The following is a 26,896-nucleotide window of genomic DNA, read 5'->3' on the forward strand; positions in this document are numbered from 1 at the left end:
CCAGACCAAGCATATTGTTTGGCTGTCAGAGAACATGATATCGACACCCTCTTAAAATAATGGCCTAAGTCATTTTTTCAGGTTTTTCAGGAAACACAAAAAACTCAACAAAAGAGTCACACTTTTGACATAGGCCATTATACAACCGGGGGTAGAATTGCATGTTCCCCTCAACTGAGGATTCAGGCGATTTTACCAGAGGTGGCCAGCATCATGAGGGGGTGATTTAGGCAAAAAAAACATGTTTGTCAAAACATGACTTAGGCCATTATTTTAGGAAGGTGACGATATGCAAGTTTAACGCCACATATTTATATATATATATTGTCGTCTTTTTTTCTACCAATGTATTTCCCAACATCACTTTCCCGAGTCACGGCTGCCATGGTGCACGTAACGCTACCTGAGTTGAACTCATGTAGCCAAAAAAACACATGCACAGGTGCGCGAGTAGAAAAACACTATTCGAATGATGACGTCAACAACGAGTACTCGTACCCATCCCTAGCCATTACTGACCAGTTAGAGCAGTGGCTTAAGATTTTCAGTCGACACACAAACTGAAATAAATATGACAGTTTAAGAGTTGTCATTTGTGTCAGTTGACTTCCAACAACCTGCAAAAAAAATTTTTAGGTAGAAGAACAAGAATGTGAGAATGTCCAGACTGTTTTGTAGAACCATGGACACACGTTAATGAGCACCACACTTACTTGAATAACTGAGAGAATCTGAGATGTGGGCAGCAATTCAGAGGTCTGGACCGTGGCTTGAAGATACCGTTTAAACTTCATGTACTATTCTATGATTTTTTTCAAAATTCTGAACTGAAAACAGTAGTTAGGACGCAATCAAGCTGGTGCCCACTGCTACACTTGCGTTGCCTACTCTTGTCTCTGCAACATACCGTGTATCCAATGTGCCCTTTTAATTAGGGCGGTGTGATCACACTTCAGTACTCTTGCTGCAACACCTCTCACTTCAAAGCTGAGCTGCTACTTTCACTACAGCTGTATAACATTTCAAAAGCCCCACCTCCAACCCAGCATCCACCTGAAGACTCGAAATCTTCAGTTCCTCTAGGGAGGAAATTGTTATCGTCACTCCCCACTCCCATGTTTTGCCATACTTAGTGTTTCCTTGTAGGGAGGGTCATATAAATGATGTACATACTCAATATTCCCATAAAAATCCACTAATTAAAACATATTAATCAACAGTAATTAGGAGTGACCTTTCTTTTCTCCAAATAGCCCAGAATTAAATCCATAAATTAAATTTCGATTCCAGTAAATGTTGCTGATCTTTATCTTCTACATAATAAGGTCTTTAAATTGAGTCATTTCATAACTGTTGGGAATGCTGAATGGCGATAAAATCAACATCCTTTCCATTCGACACTCAATTTAGAGTTTCCACAACTGACACAGATGTCATTCACAGTGACTGGCAGCGAACAGAACATTTCCCAAGGACTCTCAGATCTTTGTCCAACGTGAAGAAAAATGCAAAAAGGACATTTTTCCTTCTGGGCCAGGCTACTTTAATTTAAAAAAAGGGTAAGATGTAAAGTGCTTATTCTCAATCCACCATGGAGGAACATGATATATTTTATGGCATAAAACTGCAAGGTTGCATTTTCACTCCTTTATACATATAACCTTGGCATAGCTTCAGCAAAACGTCTCGAGGTGGAGCAATGTAGCCGGAGTGAGTTATGAAGCAAAGCCCTCGGAGTGAGTCGTGTGGTTTAAGAGCTCTCTGAAAATTACTTGTTTAATCTCAGACTTGTTTGACATTGGTAATGCATTACAGTAATCCTCCTGAGGTTTGCGGTCTCTTGCACTTGAAGGTTTGACAGGGAGGTGGTGGGAAGAGGAGGGAAGGGGTCAGTGCAGAGAAATGCGCCATCACCTTCTCTACAGTGGGAACAGCTCCATTACACAAGGATAATTTTAATTTTCTATTCCTGTGTCTTTGTCCTGCAAGTCTACAGAAGTTCACAAGTTTGGGCTCCATTCATTTCTGTCTTTTATGTTCTGTCCACATTACCTGTAACATGCTAATGCGCGTCTGTACGATTCGCTGCTGGAGTCAGGAGGCGCGCCTCGTCCCTCTCTGCCAAATTATTTTACTCTCAGCATCTGAGGTTCAAAGGCGACGTGATAGTGTGGAAATGAGGCTTGTTCTTTGATCAGTGGTGCCAACACACTAATCAGATCAAATGGGAATGCTGACAGCTTCTCAACAGAAACATTACCAAAAGAAAAAATGGGGGGGCCTGAGTAACAGCACAGTAATCTTCTTTCATCTTGAATTTGTCAGCTACACGAGCTGACCTTTCCCCCAAAACAAGACATTAATATTCATGTTATTGTAGCAGCAACCACCTTTTAACACATCCACGGGTGTGACAAGCAGCATATAAACATACTCCTTCATGCCAGAGCATCGCCTCATTTTGGTTTTGAAGATGAATTAGATGCAGAAGCAGCTGAGCTTTCAAAACACACACTTACCGATCATGACTTCAGAATGTAAAGTTGCTGGCATCTGCTTCCTGTTCTGCCTAATTCTTAAGGAACAATTAAGATCAGCACCCGGACGATTATCACGTTGGTTTGCTGTTCGACCATGTGAGAAGCACTTTGTCTAAGGCGAAAAAAAGACATCTAAGAGACTAAGAATAACTGCCCTGACTTGTCTTTCTACCACTGTGGAGACATGACAGACAGAGTCCTTACTAAGACAAGTGACCACAGGGTCCTTGGTCCTAGACACATTTGACGTGCATAGAGCCAAATCACTGGAGGTCCATGATTACAAGAATCTTAGCAGGTCAAATGTCTGGTCAGGCTCATTGGTATAGCCCTGTACTGCATACTGTACAAAAGTGCTGTTCCTACCATCGCAAGATCTTTAAAAACTTTAAAGTAATGTAATGAATTGATTCAATATCAGGCTCAGTAACTTTTAATAATGTGAAATTACATTCCTTTGTAGATGACAAATGTATCTGCACCATACCTTTAAAAAGTAAAACTTGAACCTTGAAAAATTAGGTTTTATATATCAAACAATGTGCTACATTTGTCAGTCCACACGTTGCTCCCTTTTCCTGCATATTTAATGTGAGTTTGAAAACAGAACTTTTGGGAGTTTAAGTAAACCTGCAGCAAAACAGACCTGCAGTAAAATACACTGACATGTAAGATGAAGGCAACTGCTCTCAATTTTCTCTTTTCCAATATGTTCTACATTGATTTTCCAGATGTATGAAGAAGTAATGAATTCTTAAACCCTACTTTATATATCTGTGCACATGTGGAAGAGAGAGACTGCAGGAACACAGAGCCGTAGTTAAAGGAAAGGACAGAGCGAAACAGAAGACTTTTTTTGAGATCTGATACACATGAACTTTGACCTGCAGCTGAGCTGAACTTCTAGTGGGCAATCAGCAACCAGCAGCCTCAATTAGACGCTCAGAGACAGACGAGGGGCGACCAGGGAAATACTTCCACCAGACGAGAAGGTTTAAAGCTCCAGGCTGTCACCGGGCAGCTGCTTTGTTTTGCTTCTCATTTAGACAAAATGTATTTCTTCTCAAATTTGTTTTGTTTCACAAACTTTACTTTGAGGTGCTGAGTCATTTTAAACTCTCTGCTGAATCACTTCTAGGGCAAGGGGGAGATGAGGCTTCAGCTTTTAAAAATGAATGTGAAAAATGTTTTGGAAAGAACCTCCTGTGTCAGGAAGTGAAAAAAAAAAAACGATTCAAGTCACCTTCACTGTCTAAGAATATCTTCTGCATCGCTGCCTTTTCAGCTTATCTGGAGCCTTTAGCGTGGCCCCACGTCAGGTGGTTGTTATGAACAAGCTGCCGAAGTGCCACTGATTGGATGTAAAGTCGTGATGACTGGCAGTCAGAAGCCTCAGTGGTCCAGACCAACAACTGCAGTTAGACAGCTCTGTGTGAGGCAGCAAGTGAAAATCAAATGTCCGGTGGTACACTTCAGTGAGTCAGCTGAGGTGAGCTGATTGCACAGAGGTCGTCGTCTTTAGAGGCCTCTGCAAACTCACAGTGAATGAAGTGAAGGTATCTTCTATTGTACCAAAGTTTAAAGCTGGAAAACGCAACTTATCTCGCAAAGTCAAGCAGAGACGTTCGTTCCCACCTCAACACTTGACTGTCGCTTATGTAATCAGAGTCTGCAGTGAATGCAGAGAGTCTGGAGTATAAAAAACAAAGGTAGTAAACCAAAGGAAAAGAAACTAGTAGTTTGCTAAATCATGCAGAGTTACGTGCAAAGAGGACTCTGACGTAAACATCCAGTGCTAATACATGATTTAAGAGCTTCTGTCCTGACTGTCCTAGAAAGTCCTCGCTCATCTGATGGCACAGATCAGCATCAAGGAACACATTATCTCTGGGTGAGAGGTCGTACAGGACAGATGCTGAGCTTTCTTATCAGACAGGAGGAATTTAAAAGATGGTGGTGGGACGGGCTGGACATAATTTTCAGGGAGGAAAAAAGAAGGATGGTCACAGCTGATGTGACACAGGCAGTTTGCTCCCTGAGTGATAACTGCTGAACCAAACTGTGATGAGACTTCGAGCAGAAGCTGAGTTAAAGTGAACTTCTTTTCTTAGCCACACTGAAACATTTCAGCTGGAATATGAAGCCTCTGATGTGGTTTTTTAAATAATTATGCTCGGCTTCACCCTGAAAATCAGTCTCATTTAGTTTCATGTTAGTATTTTTGGCTCACAAAGCAATATGCTGATGATTCAAGAGCTGTTACTTGTTTAATTTGACTTGCTACGATCTGTGTTGATGTCCCATTTTATCACAGGTTCTTTTGATTATAATCAGTTATTAAATAATCGGTTACCAGTTGCCAGCTTCATATCTCTCTGAACCAAACTTCTGTAATCGAGGACATGGTCTTGGTCACCCCAAATGACCAGATCTCATCCCGACATGTCATCTTGTTCAGCCCCCATCACCCTATCCCGTTTTCTCTGTTCGTGCTCACCCAAACGTGTCCACATTGAATACCTCCATCAGATCTCATGTGTGGGTAAACATCTGATCAACAACTTTACATTGTTTCTTATTAAAAAAAACACTTGGCTGGCACTGAAGGCCTCACTGGGAATCCCTAATTGCAAACAATAGCTGTCTGGACACTGGCGTTCCCTCCCAGCAGGCAGAGACAAGTCTGCTATTATGCAGACTGGCACCAGAGGCGATGGGTCCCATCCAAACTGGTATCATATCAGCGTCACAAACAGGGGAAAATGTGTCACAAAAGAAGACTGGGTCATGGCAGTTTCTCCTGCTGGACAGCTAGAGAGCAAAAGCTGAGACTGAAAAACAAGAATAATTAAGCTTGAAAGCCTGCGAGTAAAAATAAATCAGGAAAGAAGGTGATCCCATCAGCTATAAAAAATTTGATGAAGGGTGTGGGTGGGAATGAGCAGAAATGAGCGGTTGGATGTTGACTAGCAGACTTTTCTTATTTCACTCCGATTCTTTTTAAATGTAAAGTTCAATATGTTAATTTGCTTTGTATCAAACAGGGTCAGTAACAAAAAACTCAACATCTATGTGGGTATTTTTTTGACACTGCAGTAAATGTTTTCTCACATCTGTATCCATCCAAAAGCTCTGGATTTCATTTTTTTCCTGACCAGGACAGAAAAATAAACTTTCAGAAACCACCATTTAACTTGACACCTGCATGTAATCTTTTTTAAATAAACCTGAAACCAAAAATTCCAACCAGATCCCAGGGTCAATAAATGAAACATCATTTATAACCTTTACAACCCTATAACTTTGTACTTGTCAATCAAGTTTTGACATGGTGTTTTAGTCACGGTGAAGGTGCCCACCTCTAAACTGTTGCCTCGTTAAGTGAGCCGTCTTTTTCCAGTCCCTGAAGATTATTTTCTTTACTGTGACAAGCGCTCTTTAAGCAGACGACTGTGGCTGCTGCTGCTGCTGAGGTTTTGCCTCTGAACGTCAGGTTTCTGTTTCTGCACTGAGCTGACGGCTCAAACGGGAGTTTTGTTCCAATTAGGCTCTGTTATCCCGGCTTCACCTTGGAAAGAGAGGTTTTACTACAGGAGAGAACCAGCAACAGGGTTTATGAAACACAATCTGATTCCAAGGTGTTGGCAGTCAAATCACTGAAGTGTTTGTGACGGCTCCAACAACTGAAACTGGTTTCTGTTTTCGTAGCTTTAGTGTGATGAATATTGTACGTGACAGACGTTGTAGTGTGAAAGAGAAGCACCAGAAACATTACTCTTTTATTTGCTTTTAGAGTAAAAGTTTATAAGAAAAATTGTGGTTTGATAAAACTTGGGTCTTATTTTTATGGCAATGACAATCATGTCTACCCGTAACAAAATCAGTAGTGATCTGGGAAAACCAAAAAGGTCATCAGACAGGTGGTAAACAAACCTCCAGGTTAGACAAATTTATTCTGGAGAGAATATGAAGAGAAAAATTTATATTAAAAACTGTCTATAGAAAAGAATAATCTTCAGCTCTGGCCTCCTGTAATTGCAGTTGTTAAATAGACATAGTTTTTCTCTGTAATGAAGAATTCCCAGTCCCACTGAGGAATTATGTCAATACACCCCTGGTCAACACCCCCATTTCGCCAGTTTTAGTTTTTCATGTAACTTCCCTGTAGCTCATAACTCATAACTAACCCTAACCACCAAGCAGCAACTCCGACTCTGAAAAAACACACAATTAGTCTGAAACAAAGTGTGTCTCGAGGCGCCTCAACTCAGACATCGATTTGACACTTTACCAAACACAAATGCATCATTTTCACCTCATAACCCAAAGTTGAGGCTGTTTGTTCGAATGAGACGCTGTAACTGGACCGAATTCCGCAGTCAAGAGAACACTGCAACAAAAAAATACACAAAAGACGAAAAACAGATTAAATTTGACCGATTGGGTCACACAAAGAGGAAAACAGCACCTGCACAAGATGAAGTGCAGAATACACTAGAGGAGCAATCACCAGCAGCAGCGGTGCACAATTGAATCACATTATCTATTCAAACTCTGCAAACTCATAAACATGAATACAGACAGATTAATTTGTACATCAATCAAAACCAATTCACTCTCTATATTTTGTCTTTTTTCTTGACAATAAAGCATCGCCACTTCATAAATAATGACAGTATCTCTCTCCATCTGTCTCACACACAAACACACACATCAACTAAAGTCCCAGACATTTCCTCAACGTTTCTACCCTTGTAACTCAAACACAGACATGTGGATATCTCCATCAGCATAGAAGCAACATCTCTAGTTAAGTATTCTTTTTAAACCCAGACTGGATTTTTATGAAAAATTAAAAGTCTTTCAGTTTAAATCACAAACTGGGTCTGGGACAGAGAAGAGCATGTGAGTTGATGTATCCTGTTTACGAATTAAAGTCATGGAGTTAGGTGAGGCCACTTCTCCTTTTACAGGAAGTGGTACATCAAAGGTGTGAATTGAAATTTCATAAACAACAATAGCAACAAAAGCAGAAAAAGTCGGACACATGATGTTTCAGTGACATGTTCAAGACCAGTCATAAACACGTTGTTTACTAATGTCAGTCCTGCTGGATTGTCAGTATCAAACTTGAATTTTCAATCAGCTGCTTTTCATTGCTGTCAGTGCTCATATGTCAAAGTTACATTTCAGGTGATTGGACCGATTGACAGATGACTGACAGGAGCTTTCCTTCAATGAGACATCAACATCAACTCAGCCGAATGTTCTACTTGGTAAGCTGTCCATGACTTTTGAACCGTGTTCTGACGGAAAAACTGTTTGGAGAGATTATAAATTTCTACTGAAATCAGTTTCTGAATCAGTTTCATATTGTGAATCACGCTCACCTTCAGTAAATGTTGGGAGCGTTCAGAACTGACAAGTGACAAGTTGCGGCTCAGGTCAAACTACAGCACAGCTTGTAGTTGCATTCATCAACTAAATCTACATTTTATCAATTGGTCTGGTTCAGTTTAGGCATGGGCTGATATTTAATAATATTCCCCATGATAATATTGTATATTGTGATATTTGGGCTGGACTGTATGGAGATATCGTATTTGATATCGTCCAAGCCTTGTTCAGTTGCTTACAAGAGGATGTTTTCCAGGATTTAATGAAATACTTCGACTTACTTGCTGATTGACTTTAAGGTTTCAGTTAAAATCTTATAATATAAATACATTTTCCCAGTCCTCCCTCCTGTTTCCTGGCGGTGTAATGTACTGATAGACCAGGAATAGCTGAGCCCATTTCAGGTCGGCGAAACTCATCTGGGCTCCTGAGATGGTTGCCTGAACGTAATGTGACGTCCCTGTCTTCCTGAATGGGACGGTTAATGATGTGTGACCAATGGTGTAGGTAGGGTAGGACAATAAGTGCGCACTAACTGACCTGACATTAAACACACCAGAGAGGGTTCAGAGTAGAAAAGGACCTCGGAGTCGTGTGTGTGTCCAAGTGTGAAATCTGCCTCATGATAAGAGTCAATAAAGTCTGATCTGGTGTGGTGTGGTTGAGTAAGGATACAATAATGAAGCACTGCTTCCGTCTTACTGGAGCAAAACATGTGAGCTTTAACTTTGCTGCATTTCCATATCTGATGCACTGAGGCTCAAATGGCCCAGATAAAAACGAAGCAAAGCTTGTGCAGAAATGTCAAACAGAATCACAAGTATCTTTGCTGTAATTTCTCATCTCTGATGTTGTTAATACATGTAGACTCTGTTGAATATAAGCAACCCTCCAGGACTGTGGATTCTCTTTTTTTTTCTGCTGGACTCTTGTGAGCCTGAGGAACTGTTTGAGTGTTGAATGATAAAACATTTCATTTGTGCAATTTCAAATGCAAAGTTGAGGGTTTAATCCACAGCTCCCTCCTGTGCACATGTCAAAGTGTCCTTGGAAAAGACTCTGAAACCTAAATTGCAATTGAAAGCCAATTGTGATTAATATCATTATTAAGAATACAATGGCATTTATCATACAATTAACTGTTCAGCCTAAGGAAAATGTTGATATCAGGTGTCGAAATGATTTTGATTGATTAGATTTCACGGCATTGTGTTCAGTATAAAGCATGGTGATGTATTAAATCTTTATCACACAGTCCAGCTGGATCTAATCTTATCTAATTAATTGATCTCTAATTAACCTGCATACTCCTCTCCTCTCAGCTGTGAAAATGTAACTCGATTGTTTGTGTCAATTACAGGTAACTGTGTATCACAGGAGGATAAACTCTAGATTCTATAAATGCTGGACGCTGATCGAGGTCAGTAAAGGTCACAGATTACTTTAAGCACCTTTAAATACATAAGATATGATGAGTCTCAGGCTTTTTCCTCTCCTCCTCACGTCCAACCCTCCATCTCGCCTTCTGTGATTTCGGAACAAAACAAATATGAGTGAGTCAGAGTTCTGAATTCAGACGGAAATGAAGGAAACAGGCAGAAGCACTTTCCCTTTCAGTCATTGACTAATTTCTCATGTGATTCAAACTCAAATTAGTGACAGAACAACATGAGGCATCAGACAGCCATCAGTATTAATGTGGAATAAGACGCGCTACGAGTCGTATCAAGCTAATTGTCTTCATAACAATTTGCCCGGGGGTACGACGTATGATTCTGGCAGCTTCCCACACACACATATACACGCACATCCTGATGTCAAACAAGCACATCGCAGGCCACTCAATATGAGCACAGCTTCATCCAGTTACTTTACATCGATGTCTGTGGTGGTACATCAATATCCCCTCCAATTATCAATCCTTCATTGGCCTCATCCTGATGTCGGATTTGCCAGTAATCCAACAGGGGAAATCTGGAAATGGGTTGCACCTGGGGCCGGGTCTGACTGAGTTTGATACTGAGCTCGCGTAAACACATGTGACCCACGGCACAACCACATCTCATCTCAACCCACAGCCCCATCACAAAAAAACATGCTGGAGAGGTGAGAGCTAAATTACTAAATTACTGCCAACTCTGAGACACATGATTGACATCTCTTCACATGGAAATTATTCTGTCATTCTGAAGCCTAAATTGTCTCTTTTTTCTCGGGAGGTTGTCACCATGCTGCTCAATCTCCGACCGAGTGGCAGCACATGAGTCTGAACTGTCAAGCTTCCAGCGCAAACTCATCTCGTGTCCATTGTTGAAGCCTTGTTGAAGCCCAGCAGAAATACTCCACGAAAAGTATTTTACATGAATTAAAGTTCAAGTTGCAAAGAAAATGATGAAAATTTAAGTAATCAAATACACAAGTGTCTACAGCCAAGCAAACACTTTGTGTGGCTGTACTTAGGCATAGTGGTGCTTTGAGCTAAATGCAAACATACTCACACTGACAATACTGACATGTTGATGTTTAGCAGGCTTTATGTGTATGAATGCACCGCCTGTGTAACTCACTTGCTTTGAATTGCCCCTTGAGGGAAAAATTGACCTGAATTAAAACAAATACATTAAGGGTTGGAGTTAGGCATGTATTGTTATGGATAATGTTCATTTTTCCTGATTTGGTTTAGTTCTTTCTTATAGCTTCAATTACAGGAAATCTTAAAGGAGCTATTTGTAAGTTTTGCTATTGCTACATAGCTAGCATTTCAAGTCTTGAGAAGAGCTTCGGTCATGGTTGTGTTTACAAGACAAGAGGTTATAATATTTCCCAGAGCAGCTACTTCTTCCGGGCAGATTGGACGCTAAAGTGACTTGGTATTGGAAAGCGAGAAGACGGGCCAACTGGGCCGGAGCTAGCTGGTTAGCATGCATACTTCAATAGAAGAAAAGAAGTGGTATAAAAAGAAGCAAAGAAAATGGCATTAATCCCTTTCTGATGGCATATTAGTCAGCAGCAGAATTATCATAATTCACTGAATGATGGATATACAGTCTAATTTTTCTCTGTAAAGTTTAATTTTCTGTTTTCCTCATTAAGCTGAAGCTACCCACACCAAGTGACGGTACGAGCAACAGCAGAATACATTTTAAAATCCAAAAGCTTCAAACAATCACACTTAGAGAGAATCATTCGGAGGAAACACAGTCTTATTTACAAGCTGACTGGAAATATTTTTGTTTTGATGAAACATCGCATTCATCTCCTGAAGAGTCCTGGAGAAATTCAGGCTGTTGACAGCCACAGTCAAACTTTAGTGTTGCCTGGCAACATGTTTTGACCAAGCGTAAATGTCTCTTTTATTTGGCTCCCATCACAGTGGCAGAGGGGTGTTCACAGACCAGCATAGTGATTAAAGTCACACAGCAAACACAGCAGAAGAAAAGCAGTTTTTGTTTTTTGTTTTTCAAAGAAGGAAATGAACAAATCTTTCTGAATGCTGAATATGAAACCAGTGGCTCATGTCAAACAATTATTAGAGGAAGCATACTTTTTACTGATGATGATAATGATAATCTGAAGTAATTACAGTGTTAGCCACTGTAGAAGTGGTATTTATCCTTGTCCTGCATTGATGCTACGAGCAATTAAACAGCAGAACATAAACACAACTCAACTTTGAACCTCTCATGTATGCAGTGGCTCTTAACCAGCCTCTAATCAGTAATTTACAATTTCTGATGAATGAAAAATGCTGCAAAAAGAAGTAATTTTTAAAGTGATTCCTCTCTGGGAAGAATTTAATTGCAGCAACAGTTTGTAAAAACCATTGTGAAGAGTGGTTTTTATGTTATTTACTTGCCATTCATGTGGAAAAAAACCCTCTCTTTGTTAAATATAATTAGCAGTAGCATCTGAAGTCACATTTTTTTATTTCCTGTTGCACAACATTTTTCTGCATGGAGGGTTTCTTTCACTCTTTTAGAAGCCTTTTATGAGATGTCTTCTGTTTATACTGCCAGCCTAATGGTTATCTACTATTATACTTGTCATTTTAAAGGTCCCATATTATATAACGTGAGATTTCCATGTCTTTTTTTATTATTATAAAGCAGGTCTAGGTTCTATATTAATGCTAGTAATGCCATCCAACCTTGCAAGATTTGGTTTCTCTGAGTGTTTACCTGTAATCTGCTATATTTTTATTTGATCACTCAGAAAACAGTCAGCTCACTGACCTGTTGTTACTGCAGCTCCAGAGAGAAGCCTGAGAGAAGAGATGTGAAACTACATTGAGATGGTTTTTGGTTCTTAAAACCACAAATATATGGGCGCTTTAACAAAGATATATAACAACTGCAGCTCTTACATGCAGGCAAACTTTCCAAACTTCATGTCCAAACCACTCTCCTGTTCCATAAATTTCCTCTCGTCTCACCCATCACTTCATGTTTCACTCAACCTAAAAACATTAGTTTGATTTTTATGGAAGGTGGAGATGAAGAAGGAGCTACTGGACACCACTGACTGCTCATTCACCTGCGATTGCCAGATTTATTCAGGTTTTGACAATAATGTCTAATTCTGGGCGTCATCGCAGTTATACGCTATTCATTACAGGACAAATCAGCCTAATTAGAGAAATTTAAGTCTTTCTTTAGTGAAGTCTATCACGCCATAAAATCAAACTAAAAGTCTTAGACTGCTAAAAAAAAAACCCAGTAAGATGCTGGATTTGAAAGTATTCAGTGACCTGATTCTACTCCATCTTTCCCTCGTACCATTTTTCCTCACTGCTCTGCACTTCTAATTGCAGTAAAAGCAATATCTTTATATACTGTATATGTGTATATACAATTTATATGTTAAAATATTTGCATGAAATATTTTTTTATCATGTACTCAGAAAAGAAAGATTTTTTGTGAATGCAGGAAGTTGAGAATGACTCATTTGAAGGAAATTAAGTGTTTAAAAACAGTCATGTTTTGTATGAAACTTCTTCAACTTTATTATTTCACACAGAATAGTTGAGTAGTATAATATGAAATGAAATCCACAGCAGCAAGTGAAGCCTTTGCATTTCATGTTGATCTCTCTCCTGTGGGATTGAGATATATTTTGGGGAGGTTGCCGTGTGTGTCGGAGTGAGGAGTACACTCTCCTGCCTGCAGACGAATGTCCGCTAATGCCGTATTAAGTGTATATATAGCTCAAGGGATTCCCACAGTGAATTCACTGAGCTCAGAAAAGTTAACTGTACGTCAAAGAATCAGAGACACTGAGAAGGTTAATAAGGGAAGGCACACACGCAGCAAGAGAAAAACCAGAAGAAGAAACAGTCGGCCACAATCTGACTAAGACAGACAGCGAGGAGACTGGACAAACAGAGAGATGATGGAGAGAAGAAGAGGTGGAATGACATCTGCAGACTTTGTCCACATCTCACCTTGGTATGACTGGCCCACATTAATCCATCATTCTGTGTCATGTTATTTACTGGGTTCAAACAGGCCTTCAAAGTTCACTTTGTGCAGAAAGAGTCAGAGTCAAACTGATGTGAAAATGCTCCATCATACTGTTTAGGTCTTCTGTCCAAACTGACTATTACTGTCCTTTGGACCTTGTACAGAACCTTGATCATCATTTTTATTTTCCAGAGTTTTTCAGCACTTGCCCTGTTTCACATTCTTTCAGCCACAACAGTTAGTGAAGATGTGGTAACACTGACAGTAATTCTAGAAAATTTTATAATTCTAGCATTTTTTCATGTTTCAAAGATGAATTTGTGCCTACCTGTCAGTCTATGCGTGTGTCGCTACCACTCAATCTTCTTGCTACACAGGACGTTTTAGGGATGTGACACGTCTACTCGCAGCGTGCCGCAGCTGAGCTTTGCCGCAGTAATCAATGTAAGCTGCTGCACCACCCACAGAGAACCACACATCCCTGCCGCTGCATGTCGCAGTCAAAGTGTGAACCCCCCCAGATTGATTGTTGAATTGGGCTGCCAGGTCTACTGAAGGTTTATGTCCAAATTTAGATTTGAATCAAAGCATCTGACAGAGCCTTCGTGCTACAGTTCACACCTTCTGAAAAATACTGTTGATATGAATCACCCAACAGCGCACACAGTTGGCCACAATGTAGCAGCTCCTCAAAAGTCGATCTATCTTAAATTTTTTTTTTTTTTTTGTGCTCCACAGAAAGAAAAAAAAACCTGCCCTACCTGAGCAACACAAATAAAGTGAATCTACTGAAACACATGCAGTTCAAAGGCAATCTGAAAGGAAATGAATTCAGGTGATAAGCGGTTAAAAAGACTTCTAGATGTAAATGTTAAAACTTGGTTAAAGTGTTTAAGTGCACATATGCATGTTGTTTCAATAGCTTTTAAATTAGTACATTTCAATGTCTAGTTTAGATCTGCTACCTAAGCTAATTTTGGTCTTTACAACTTAAACACTAACATCTAGACATTATTCTTTTACCTACAAATCACTGTGCAATCAAGTGCTTACTGGGAGCAACTTATGGCCCTTTAAATGTACAAATATCTGGAGGATTTTTTCTTATCCCATAGAAAACAGTGAGGTCAGTGAGGTGAACTGACCCTTTAAAACTGATGTAAATTCTGACATTTAACAAGGACCAGACAAAGCTGGTTTGGAGACAAATAAAAGAGACACTAAGTACTGTACACTAAGTGGGTGACTTCAACACATGAAAGTTTCCTCCTCACGTCTCCATTGTAAAGTAGGATCCTGTCTGGTTCACTCCAGCTCCTCCTCCTCCCCTGCTGTCTTCATTCAATCTGTTGTGTTTATGGGACAAATTAACAAGGACATACATACATGTGCATACACCAGTGTTTAAGTTCTCACACAAACACACACAAGCACAAACGCACGTGCCAACATGAATCATTTTCTATCTGCAAGTAAATCAGAATGGTTTTAATTCTGCTGCTTCCTCCAGCAGGTTTCTCTGCCTTTGTTTCTCTGCATAGTTTTTTCAGTCACCAGACAAAATATCAATAGCGGAATATATTGTCTTACTTCCTCTTGCGAAACGTTATTGATACACTGGCGCCAAATATGGATATTTTTATTAAAACATGAAGGCCCTTTAAACAGATTCCCCTGCTAATTTGACTTACCAGAGTCACTGCTTCATGGCTTGTCGCCATGGCGCTTCTAAAATGAAAGAGGGTAAACTTGTTGCGAAGAATAAGAAAGTCACAGTGGGAATATGGCGGACAGTGCAGACAGCGGGGGAAAACAAATCACAGAGGTACCTTCATCTTTCAAGTCAAAAGTCTGGGCCCACTTTTACAACACTCGCGGGGCAAATAAAATCGATAAAGACTGTGCGGCAATAAAACTACACACACACACAAACACACACACAAACACAAACAAACACACACAAACACACACACACAAAAACTGCCAGACCTGAGGCGCTGTCCTGCGCAAAAACACACACTCTAACTCACTTTAACTACTCAGCGCTGTCTCAGCAGCCAGGCTCTATGTCCTCCAGCGGAGTGAGCAGGTCTTTCACTCTCACACACCGACACACACCTGGGCGTAAACACACACAGGCTTCATGATGAGGAGCGGACCGGTCAGCAGTCTGCTGCTAATGAGTCTGAAACAAACACCCACACACTGGGCATTTTTCTGTCGCCTGAATTATAACTGGAAGGTGACTGAGACAGAGACTGCAGTCTGCAAGTCTGAAAACTGATATGTGTCCAGGTTTACAAAAAAACAAGTTGATGATGCTTGTTAAGCACTGAATGTGTTTGTTTTTTTTCATGGGTGTTTAATATTTATTTAAGAGAGAAATGTGTATTTTTGTATTAACTGTTCTACTTTCTGGCCGTTCAGCCTTTTGCCAGTTTATGGTTATTCTACATCGGAGTGACGAAGTGTGTGAGTGTTTAAGCGGCACTAAGCTAAGACTGTACATTGTTTCATCTCAGTTGTAAAATTGTGTGACACTTACACTTCAGTGTATGTGAATAATTATTCAACGTGGAATTTTAGTGTCGACGCGTAACCACACAGGGTAAATGTTCATAGAACAAAACCGGAACTTTCTAATGGTACCGTTTATATCCATCGTCTTTGGTTTACCCGGATATAAGCGCAGCGCAAGGGCTGGGACAACGCGGTGACGTAATTGAAGTCATTGACTACGTGAATGATTTGCATCTGTGTAATCTATCTGAACAACATGGCGGCGTCTCCCAGCAGGACGACGGAGTGTGGAGCAACACACGGCAAAAAAGGCTCGTACACGGTCCTCCAAAGTTTGGGAATACTTTAATCTTGACACCAACAGTGCGGTAGTCTGCAGACTCTGCAAAGTGCATCTGGCATATCACTCTAGCACGACACTCAAGTACATAAAGAGGAAACACCCTGGTGCAGCAAGTCAAGATGGACGGGGCAAATTGTTATATTAAATGACTAACTGGAAAATAATTGCAATAAAATTACTGTTAGGTTAATAAAAAAAATAATCATTGCTTCATTAAAAATTAATCTTTGTTTCTGTCTCAGCAGCTGATCAGATGTGAGCGTTTTCTCTGTTGCTTGGTTACTTGTTTTCTTTGGTAAGTGGCAGCCAGTGAAAAAGTTGCAGTGACAAGAGAAATTAATGCAGCTGATCAAACAAAGTGGTTTAACTTCACACACCTTGACACCTGATGTGAGTGTGAATATATGTGAGAGTTATTTTAATTCGTTGCTACTGTCCTGACAGGTCTATTGCATTGTTATAGACTTATTTTAAACAATGAACTTATATGCAGTGTTTGCCAAATGGCAACTAATGACTGAGAAAGAGAAAACCAGATGAAATGAATCAATCTGTAATGATTCACCAAAGACGTTGAGTTGAAGTTGAAGTTTTTTTGTTTTTTCTTGCTGCAGTGTCTCTGCTGTTATGGGTAGGAAATATGTCAATACTACTGCCAACACCATTGGTTTTATCTATAAACCTTTTTCTATTTATTTATTTATTTATTATTTTTACATTTAAAAAATGCTTTACCTGAACTTTACCTGAAGAAAATACTACTACACTACTAGTTTGTAGTTGGATGGTACATAAAAAATATATAGCATTTATATACAGTCTTCGCTGTGGGTGTAGAATTAGATCTACCCTGTCTATCCTATCTGACTCTAGTATATTTGAATGTTTGTTGATGTTCACTGACACTGACAAAAAAACAAACAAATGACTTTTTCTGTAAAGATTTTCTTTTTGTAGACTTTAATCCCAACGGATCATCAAATGTTGGAGATCATTGAGGTATTGTCTTGGTATATCACAAACCTACATTTACCATCAACAGGAAGAGCATAAACACAATGTGATATAGCAGCTGCTTTTGATGTCGTTTTTTTCCTTTTCAAAGTCAATTCAACACTGAAGCATCTCTGCAGAACGGTAACCATGTGTCAGAGATGCAGATACAGAATGAATACAGCTATAATTCCTTCAGTTAGCTTGGGAGGAGGCAGGGAGCTCCACAGTGTCATATCTTGTCTTTTCCACCTTATAACAACTCTACCAACCCTTGTCACCCACAAAAAGAACCAGCAGTCCTCAGAGCAAGTTAAGAAGGATCTGCTTATGTGTGCATCACGTGGTATAAACATGAAAATAATCTAGCTGCCCCTTGCACTTCTCACCGTGAATCTTGATCTGGTCTAAGCAGGACAGACGTGAAAAGCAGAGTCGCTCTGTGCCGCCTGATCCCTCCTGACAGCGCCAACTGCACCTCCTCCCACTCAGCCACAGTGGAGCTGACAGCGAGTCACCAATATACCAAACAGACGCAGGCAAGAAACAAACCTGGAGCATATACACGCCAGACTAAAGTGCCATTTTTCTGGCTCAAAGCCTCACAGGGCACCCTGAGAAAAAAAACACAACCCAAACTGATGGAAGCAGAAACAGACGTCGTGAGGAAAACATAGTTTTCATCAGAGAGACACAGTGACACAGAGACACAGTCATCTGAGATGTTTTACATATAAAAAACAGCTCATGCCAATTTCACTGTCATTGTAGCAGATGTGGCTCTTCATTGACTTAAGAATTACATTTAACGATTACGTTGCCACGAAACGTAATTAGGAAGTTTAGTTGTATATGAACTTAGTTCCTAGGAGACGGTTAAATATAATAAATATTATAAATAAGGTCAAAATCTAAGAAAGGTGTGCACCCCACTTTACACAGTGCAATGCAAACCACTCACTGCACAGAACATTGAAAGTATACCGGTCAATTCCTTTAAATTCTGCATTACACTCAAGACCTTTTTTTTATGTTTAGTGTCAAAGGTTTTCATTAGTTATTCTTGAAATATCTGCACACAAACACTACAGTGTGGTTAAGAGATTCTTACAGTTAATGCAACTATATTGAAACTTCATTAAGGTTAAAGACAGTTTGTCACACAGTTTAAATGAATAGTATAAATATGTGATAAATGGAAGACATTAAAAAATAATTTGTAGATCTCAGATGTGACGTCAAACTGGGTTTCTGGCATGAATATAGGGTGCGTTACACACTTACTTTCCAACTGCCTATTGTTTGATTTCAGCAAAACAGCACATGAATGTAACACTGTTGAATGCCAGATGACTAATGTGATGAGTTCTGATGCAGTAAACTTCAACCATCTGCTCCATGTAAATTCGAACAAAGCTTTTAGTTTAGCTGTTGTGAACTAATCTCTGCGCCTCAGTGTCTCACATTTGTTGCTGTTGTGAGAAGATTAATCAGTGGGAGAATCAGAGCAGACTGTAGGACCTCAGCGTCTTGCTCATGGACACTTTGGCAGATTCTTATAACATGGTCCTTCAGCTGAAGGACAGCCAGCCTTCTCACTATGCCGCCAATGTTCAATAGATTAAGACAGTACCCAACTCCTGCTCCTTCAACCACAGGAGAGATGAAATTTGCCTTTCAGATGCGTCACTTTAAAAAAACCGACACGTACTGTTGCAAAGTGCTTTGAGGCAAAGGGAATGAAAATATAACTCTAATACAAATGACTCTGCATCCTCTCAAGACCTTTGCTATAAACATGGGAATTATCATATAGAGATTTGGAAAAATACCGATCAGGAAGTTTTATTTCTATTCACAGAAGTTTAATTGAGCACTGGAAGCAAAGGAAATAACTGGACTAAGAGACCACTATTTATAAATCAGATTTATAAAGCTGTGCACACACATTTTAAAGTCACAGTCACTGTGCAATTGTATGGACAAGCCTATTCCCCACTCTCGCAGATCTTCATCATTGGCTGATCATCCTCTTTCACCTTGTGTGGATATAATCAGTCACAGAATTTTAATGTCAGGTGTAATTAATATTAATCATGGCTGTGTTAGGTTTCCAGTTCCCGTGCTGTCCCACTGTGTGTGCTGCCTCACTGACATCACTCACTGGGAAACTCAGAGTCATAATTAATATGATCAGTTACACCTGTGCTGAGAGATGAAAATGTTCGCCATGAAGGAGTTCCACAGTCCCGCAGTGACTGATAACACTAACTGAGGTCTCATTTGTCATGATTTTCATGTAATGCAGACATAAAACTGGATGTGCTCCTATATGAGCAGTGCACATTTACTGCCAGCAACTTCAGGGAAAAAAACAGAGCTCAAAACAGTTTTAACACAGAATTGGGTTTTTAAATCTCGTACAGTTTAAAGCTGGACTGACTCTATATCTATAACTTTACCCACAAACAGAACTGTGTGAGCAGCGGTGTTTATTTAAACTCTATGACACAAGTGGCAACCTCTGGGGCTGAAAAATGAAACCAACATGGAAGTGCAGTTCCTCAAATGGCCACATGAGGCTGGTACCAAAAGCAAGTCAATCCCCATAGACTCCCATGTTAAAATGCCCAACTTAACAGCATAAATAAACATGTTTATGGCCTTGTATAAAAAACAGTTTTGGTCTCTATAGCTAATTTCCGTCATGTCCATGTGAGTGTCAGTTGGGTGAGGGTATGTTTGCCACAAACTGGCATGCACTGAAGTCTCGGTTCCCCCCACCCCCATCCCTTTGCCCATTTTTGGATTAGCCGGGAGTCAGGGGTGGAGTTGGCCACTGCCAAGATGGCGACGGTGGAGCAGCCCACTCTGAGCTTTAAAACCGTTCTTCAGGTGGTTAAACAGTCAAGTGATCAGGGAGGACATGGTTTTAACAGTTCAGGCAATAAAAGAGCATGTGAACTTGTCTAGAGGAGACAGGTCCTCTCCCTCTTTTAAACTGTATCAAAATAACTTTTACTTTAATTGAACTGATAAAAACTAATTTCAGCTCTTAGGTATCAGTGGTGCGTTTTCTATACTGCTAATCTGTACATGGTGCGTCCTTATCTTCACCCCAGAGCACATTAAAATTCTGCATGAGGATTTTCGCATCCTGGTCTCATCAGGAAAAAGTCTGTCACATCTCTCTGATTGTAATCAAGACAAACAGGTCTATTTTCATGCCCGCTCATCCTCTCATCTCCTTGGAAGATCAAATGCGACAAGAAACCGGAGCCTTCCATCCCCCAACACACACAACCACACAACATGTGATGTCAGGTACTACGTTCCCTCCATGATTTCACCACGTCAGGAAGGTTGACTCATGAGGACTACATGAGGACTGAAGGAAGAACCCTGGTTATTATTTTAACATCAATACGCATTTTAATTTTTCCCAATCCCAATATTAAAGATTTAATCAACCATTCAAAACACTAAATTGGATGTTTCGATAATGTTACTTGTTACTATCTTGTTACTGGCTGAATTTGATGAAGTCTAGACCAGAGGTGACGCCTCTTTCAGACTTAGTTTTTTTGGACACCTTAGTCATTATTAGGGCTGAGCGATATGACTTCAAGTGAATATCGTGATTATTTCAAACTTTTACCTCAATTATGATTTATGAACAATTACTTTGGAGCTTATCGGTGCTTCTCTTTTATTGAGCCATGCACTATTCATATTCAGAAATGTAACTGTGTTCCAAGTGATAAATTAAATTAGTGGTGTTACCTTTGGTCGCTGAAGTTGTTTTTCTGCAGAGTTTGCATTTGACTTCTTTTTGTTCAATGTTTCCTTCACTGAAGCCAAAATGTGCAGATCAAGGAGAACACAGGGCGTGTGGAGGCTGCAGTTGTAACCAAAGTGTGACATCTTATTCACAGATATTCCTGTGTATGGTGTCCTTGCTACTATTTGGAAAGCCCAGTAACTGCATTTTTTCTGGAATTTTTTGGCCGGTTGTTTTGTCTTTCAGCCAGCAGGGGAGTGGGAAAGAGCTCACGCCCCCAGAAACCAATCCTTTTGTGCTGCTAATTCAGAGGGCATACTCAGGTGCATGCAATCAATCGTAATGCATGAACAGCTGTGTTCAATCAAGCTCATGCTATTTCAGTAGCAGACTGTAGCTGAAGCGTCAGCTGAAGAAACAGAAGAATTTAATTAGTCAAAATTTGTCATTTTCATAGTTTATTCATTTCTATTTCATACAAACTTGTTTTTAAAAATTACCTAGTTGCCAATTTATTTTAGTATTTTTAGTATTTTTCTGTTGTGGTTGCTGCGCCGTCTTTATTAGTTCGTACGGATTTTTGGCATGACCCAATCCCTATTTCATATGTGTATGTGTATTTTCTTCTTTTTTTTTTTTTTATTATCTTTGCAAAATAAACTAAACCCACCCTTTCCTAACAGTACAATGTCACTTAATTCCCCATGTAACATTTTTAAAGCTCCATTTGCAGCACAGATGCAGAGTGCAACTACTATACATATTAAGTTTTGCATAGGCTGCGTGTATCCTGCAGCTCGAGATCCTCTCTCCTGTTCCCCGCTCTTGGTCTAATCCCCTCCACACTGCATCTTTAATCAGCGGTGTGGACGCACTGACGACTGAAACCACAAAAAAGACACCCAAAGCAAACATCAGTTTCCTCGTCCTCCTCCACATCATTAAAATACTCTCCCAATTGCTACTGCATGGCTTTCCTCTGCATGTCTGTGTGTACACAAAAGTGTGTCAGTATATACGGCTAAGAGTGTGTGCAAAGGATTTTGTGCGAGTGTTTGCTCAAATGTGAATATATTTCTGAGTGTATCACAGAAAAAAAGGGGATATATTAACTGTGGGCGTACGTGTGTGTGTGTGTGTGTGTGTGTGTGTGTGTGTGTGTGTGTGTGTGTGTGTCAATAAGATCAACACACTCCACAGCAGTTCCTTGAATGTGTGTATAAAAGAGAACAACTTCATGTGAAAACACAGGGCAGACTTTAGCTCAGAGCCACTTGTCAGCACAAATTAGCTAATTGTTCTGCACTTCAACTTGAAATATGAAATATCTGCCTCAGTGGAGACGCTGGCAAATAAACACCCCCCCCCCCCTTTTAATTTTCTTTCTTTTGTCCCCGTCTGTGAGCTCAAACAACACGACTTAAGCTAGAAGCTTTTATTCAGCAGAAGTGACACATTTGAAAGGTAGCTATTGTACAAGCCCCACTACCTTCATTTATCCTGCTTTTATCCCGTATTAGTGCTGAAGAACCAGAAGTCAGCACTCCAGAGTGATAAATGGTGTGGGATGGTTGGTGAGGGATGAAATATTATGAACAACCCATGACGTTTTATTCAGAAAGTCAGTCTGTGAGACGTTTACCAGCGCAGAGCATTTAATTCTAAACTAAAATTCAAGGTTTACAAAAGGACAATGGGTTCTACAACTCAAACATTCAATTTCTTTGGGGCTAACAACTTTAGAAAAAGTTTTTGCAGAGGCTAAATTTTGTACTGAGATAAACATAACAGCTTAAACCAAAAACTGGACTCCAATAATTGTTCAGCCCTACTGGAAACAGGGTTAAGCAAACAAAAAGAGTGAAGTTGTGGAGATCGTTTTCATAGAGAACGCTCTGTAGTGCTGTCGGGGATGCGGAGTTGTAGGATGATTCTCTATAAATTTGTCACTGCCTTCTCATGTAGTAGTCACTTGATCCATTCATAACAAAAATATAATGAAGCTTGAAAAAAAAAAAAAAAATTAGTCTAAGTTTATCAGCCTTTAAAAAAAACGTAGTTCTGTACCGCAGTTCATTCATGTCATCCATTCATATCCTCAGAGAAATAGAGAGGGTATGACCTTGTCCTCAGTGGCATCCACAGATGTAGTGAATCATTTCTGAAGAGAAGACATGAGATACATGAAAGAGCAGGTGATGGAAGATTTTTCTGAATGTGTGTGAAAGGAAAAGGATCAAAGAGCGGGAGGAGACGAGGGAGGCTGATCATGCACATGCCTGGAAGTGCTATCAGTGACAGGTGGGATGAATCACCTTGTCAGGCATGAACGGAAATGGGGTGGAAACACAGTATAATGGAGCTCTCAACACGCACAAACGCACACACACTCTCCATCTGGGTGGATAACGGATTCAGAGGCTTGACAGACATCAGTTTTACTGCCGGAGATTTTGACGGCGTCGTTCGTGTGCCTTGATTCACAGATATGATCCTGTCTGAGCTGAATGGAAGTCTGGGCATCCTGTTTTTGTTTCTTTTTTTCCCAGCACCGCAGTTTGTGTGTGTGTGTGTGTGTGTGTGTGTGTGTGTGTGTGTGTGTGTGTGTGTGTGTGTGTGTGTGTGTGTGTGTGTGCTCCGCTTCATGCATCAGCAATGCTTTTTATATGAATGGAAGATTTCTTATTGAGATTACATAAGCAGTTGCTGAATGAATTATTCAGTCTGCGAAAGAAAAAGACGGCACACTGCCAACTCTGCACTCTGCAACACAGCCACCAATCGGTATAAGTAAGGCTGGCTTGGAGAGATAGGAAAGAGTCAAGTATGCTCACATTGTCCTCCTGCCACCACTGCAGTGAAGAAGCAGTGTCAAAATTATCTCTCACTGCAACTAACGAATTAGAGGCAGAAATGCCCAAAAGGAAAAGAAAAACAAAATTATCTATACGTGGCTTGAAGTGCCACAACCTGTTTGGTGGCTTTGTAAAAAATAGACGTTAGCCTAATGAGTGTATTTACTCACACAACAGAAGGTGATGAGTTAGAGAGCTGGACAATTCACAAATAAATAATCTCGGCTATCTACATTATCTGCGAGTATAGTTAAGTTTAGGAAAATCTCACAGTTGTGGCAAATGAAAGTTAAAAGTTAAAGACCAAACACACTCCGTTAGGTGTTAGGTGAAAGTTCAATCACGGCCGTGACTGTTCCCCAACCTTCACCAGTAGTTTTTGTTGCCAAAACTAAACAGCCAGCTTTGTTGGTTAGTCTGAAGTAAAAAGTAGATTTTCATTCCACCAGTAATCATTTGCATTATTATCATCAACTGGAGGGATATTTACTCCTTATCCATTTCCTGCCTTGTCCCTGAGTGGATCACACAGAAGACAAAAAATGGATGAACAGCTGCATGAAATGAATGAATGAGCAAATAGAAGAATGAACGAGCAAACAATTGACAAATGTACTGTAACAACACGAGCGAGCAGAGGTGACCTTCCCTTGCCATCTTTCTGTTTGGCTTCCTGCTGTCTCAGGCCAAACTTTCCTGGTGAAAGCAATCATCCAGAAAACAGGATCTGTCACAGGACACCTGAGGTGGTGAGGAGAGGGGGGAGGAAACAGCAGAGCGAGAGGGAAAGCTGATTCGAGGGAAGGAAAGAGAAGCCCGCTGCTATCTGATCTCTCTGAGTCTGACTGACTGCATCGTATTGACTCATGGCTCCAACACGTCGGCCTGGTCCAGGATGATCCCGTGTGGTGATTGCACACACCGAGATGAGCTACGACACTGCAGAATATGTTTGACATGCAAAACATTAGGTGTTGGTTAAACACAGCTATAGTCTGACACTCTATGGAAATTTGCGTGACGTTTGGAGACGTTCTGCTTTCACCAGAGTTGGCTGGGAAACTTTCAGGGTCTTCTTAAAGGGCAATTGATGCTTTTAATGAGTTTTAAAGGAGCTATTTGTAAGTTCTGCTTCTGCTACACAGCCAACGTTAGCATTAACAGATGTTTTCTTATTAATCTAGAGGAAACGCTGCACCAGTTAATGGAAGTTTGAGCTCTGTCTATTACTGGCGATAAAGCGAAAGCGGTATGTTTACTGTTGTGTCATGAACTGCTGTTGTACAGATAATTGAATGGATAGACTATGAACACTGTGGTGAAGAGGTGGGTCCTTGCTCCATTTTCTCATGTACATATGGTGTAATGTACCTGCCAAATAAAAGTGATAAATGTTTTTGTTCTCTGTATATTCCCACCCAACAATCATTATGTAAAAACTGGGTGTCATGAAAAATGCTATCCTCTGGCTGCCTGGACAAGCTAACAGAAAGGATTTTCGAAATGATCTCCACCAATAAAAAACCTTTCAAAGGGTGTAGAAGATCAGCCACGTTTGGCTGATTAAAAAATTCAAAATTAGTCGAACTGATTTCCAGCAAGACTGCTGTTTTATCCAGATGTGAAACTACATTACATAAATGTCAGATCAGTGCATTGACTCGTGTACTCGCCAATACCTGATCCAGTATTTTAGCCAGTATTTCTGACACTAGTATCGTATCGGAACAATTCTAATATAAACAGTCATGCAGTTATTAACTAATTATGATTCAGGGTGAACAAATTATACTTATAGTGCTATGATTCAAGCCGTCTGCACAAGATGTGACATGGCAACTATAGCATCAAAAGATCCTGGTAAGCTGCCAGTAAACCGTACCACATTATCTCTACAAATTCACGCCTGGTTCAATGGGAAACAAAAATGTAAATCCTATGCAGGAACCTGTACATCATGTAAATAATGACCACATCTGATGTAGGAATCATCGTCTAACACCACACTACTTAACATATGTGACACTAGGATGTATGTATGTATGTATGTATGTAGGGCAACCTGTGGGCCGGTGTGACACTACACCATAAATCACAATCTCTGCCTGAAGCCATTAGGTGTCTCTCAAGACAGTTGGAGGCTGCCATGAAACAAATGGATGGAGCCAATTCATAACATTAGCAGCACCAAACTGGGTCGCGTAGTGTAAACCCACCATCTAATAAACAAGCTGGTCTTACCACACTGAAGATCTTCATTACCTTAATTTCTAATTCTTTACCCATCATCATTTTTAACATCATCTGTGCAACCCCTCTTCAAATGTCCCACAAGAACCGACTTATTGAGGTTTGGTTGACTGATCACACAGACAGTAAATTTCTAAATCTAATGACATATTTGCAGAGACAGAAAATAATTTAAAACTGAACTTAAATAATAATAATAATAATAATAATAATACATTATATAAGATAGATAAGAATAAGAAAGATGTGTTCAGTGATATTTGTGCTCTCCTACTCCAGGCTCTTATCTCTTTCATAGTTAGTTCAGGAAGCATCTAGTTGTTACCGCGGTAACAACGAATGACGATCCAAATAAACACACAATAAACAATAAGTTTTGACATTAAACTAGCATATGAATTTTCTTAATGTGAATATATTTGGTGTATAAATATAAAAACAAAAACATACAAATTCTGTCTCTGGTTAACCTTTCCTATTCTCCCACAGTGTCTCTGCACTCTTGAAATACTACACCCAGGCTTCTTCTCCGTGTCTTTCCCCTTTATCTTCTTCTTTACTCTCATCAGTCTGTCAGAGTGGTCCCACTGCACCGTCACAAATCTCTCTCTCTTACCCTTGGGGCTAAAGCGGAGAGGCAAGCGGAGGAAGCTATGAAATGACTCTTTACATTCCAGCGCTGCAAACAAAGACCACCCAAAAGTTTTAGCAGGATCCCTGTTTTAATCAAACCAACAATCCCGAGGGCAAGAGAGCT

General features: G+C 40.1%; 1 protein-coding gene across 2 annotated transcripts in view; it reads right to left on the reverse strand.

The window, feature by feature from the left end:
• htr4 (5-hydroxytryptamine receptor 4) overlaps window positions 1-26,896 on the reverse strand; it is a 148,401-nt gene that overhangs the window by 76,910 nt on the left and 44,595 nt on the right. The window lies entirely within an intron of this gene.

The sequence above is a fragment of the Seriola lalandi genome, unplaced genomic scaffold (assembly GCF_002814215.2).
Source record: "Seriola lalandi dorsalis isolate HSWRI2012SDOR001 ecotype SW California unplaced genomic scaffold, Sedor1 jcf7180002054397, whole genome shotgun sequence".
NCBI lineage: Eukaryota > Metazoa > Chordata > Actinopteri > Carangiformes > Carangidae > Seriola > Seriola lalandi.